Below are 1751 nucleotides of genomic sequence, written 5' to 3'. Positions count from 1 at the left end.
AGGGGCAGAGGGAGACAGAGAGAGAGTCCCAAGCAGACTCCATACTGAGTGCAGAGCCAGACTTGGGGCTTGATCCCAAGACCCTGAGATCATGACCTGAGACGAAACCAAGTCAGGCGCTTAACTGACTGCACCACCCAGGTGCCTCTGTTTTTTTTTTTTTTACTTTAAAAAAAATATGGCTCCCTGCAAAATTTTAAATTATATCTGTGGTTCACATTATGTTTCTGTTAGATAGCATTGCTCTATACTAGTGGTCCTCAAATGTAGTAACTTGACCATCAGCATCAGCATCACCTGGGAACTTGTTAGAAAAGCAAATTATAGACCTCACCTCAGACTTACTGAATCAAAGATTCTGGGGGTGGGGCCCCGTTTTAACAAACCCTTCAACTGATTTTGATCTATGCAAAAGTTTGAGAACCATTATTTTAGGCCAGTTTTTCTCAACTTTGGCTACAAACTAGAATCATCTGGGGAGCTTGGGGCAAAAAGTCCTGGTGCTAAAGCTACAACCCAGACCAATTAAACCAACAACTCTTTGGCCCAGTCCCAAGTGTTCTGTGAAGCTCTCCAGGTGATTCTAAAATGGGATAAAGATTGAAAACCACTGGTCTGGATCCATGATATTTGAATTGTGCTTTCTAGAGGAGATGCGGCTCATAGGCATCACTTCCTGCTTCTCACAAGACAGTACCATCGATGTCTGTATGTATTCCCGCCACGGAGATATTGGGCAGGGATGGGAAGGAGACTTTGTAGGTATCAGAAGTTCACGTATCAAATCTATTTACCCACATGTGTCCATCATGCCTGTTACATTAACTGTGAACCTGGCTATGCTTTCTTGGTTTAACATTATTGGGCTTTCACCAGATTCAACCTGGAATTAGCGGAAAATGTAAAAGCTTTGACAGAGCAGGAGTGAAGAATGGTATTCCTTTTAACATTATTATTTGGGGAGGATTTTCTCCAGGACAGAGCTTTATCTTTACATACTCTCTTCCACACAACAGATGCTAGCAGGTATCACCGCACTCACTGACTTCCCCTGTGGGATTTCATTCCATACAGTCCTAGCAAAGGCTAACAGAGATTTCTATTCTTAGTGCCATGGACAGTACCACACTTTAGTTTCCATAATGGTTGGTTCTCTCACTGCTGGAAGCTAAAAAATTCGGTAAATCTAACCAATGTAACCTTAAAAACCTATGCATGGTTCATGTCACCAGGAAATGATGGATATGAAGCAGTTCACTGATAAACTTTGTCAACCCTAAAAACAAAACAGCCAGTTATTTAACCAGCAAAAGAAGAAAAATGAATTTATTTAGGAATCGCAGAGGAATTGCAATTTGGGACTGCAAATTATGGCAAACCATAGGCAAGTCCCAAAATGGAAGGAAAAAGAGTATCCTTGTATAGAGGAAAGAAGGAAGTTGGGAGCGATTACTTTGAACAAAAGTTCACCGGAGAAGAGGGAGAGTTTGAGGTTGTAGGGCTTCTCATTGGCTAAGTTCATGTGGTTTCTCACTGGCTGGGTTGTTTCTGGGCAAGAAGAATTTTCCATCTTCCTGCCGAGGTAGGCTAAGTAAGCTGCCAGGAGCACTACTGAGTGAAGTGAGAACTCTCCCTTCGTTGTCTCCAGACTCCATTTTCAACTTAGTTTCTTCATTGGTTTTCACAGCTCTAACTTTCAGTTGATCGACCTCACTAACAGGTCTTGTGTAAAAGGTACACCTGCATCACTT

General features: G+C 42.1%; 1 pseudogene; it reads left to right on the top strand.

Annotated features, from left to right (window-relative positions):
• The first annotated feature begins 653 nt into the window (after nucleotides 1–653).
• On the top strand, nucleotides 654–1280 carry LOC141372950 (acyl-protein thioesterase 1 pseudogene; annotated as a pseudogene).
• The last annotated feature ends 471 nt before the right edge of the window (nucleotides 1281–1751 follow it).

The sequence above is a fragment of the Callorhinus ursinus genome, unplaced genomic scaffold, assembly GCF_003265705.2.
Source record: "Callorhinus ursinus isolate GAN/ISIS: 27379988/994484 unplaced genomic scaffold, GSC_fseal_2.0 scaffold6, whole genome shotgun sequence".
Classification (NCBI taxonomy): Eukaryota; Metazoa; Chordata; class Mammalia; order Carnivora; family Otariidae; genus Callorhinus; species Callorhinus ursinus.
This window is presented reverse-complemented; position numbering and strand designations above follow the sequence as displayed.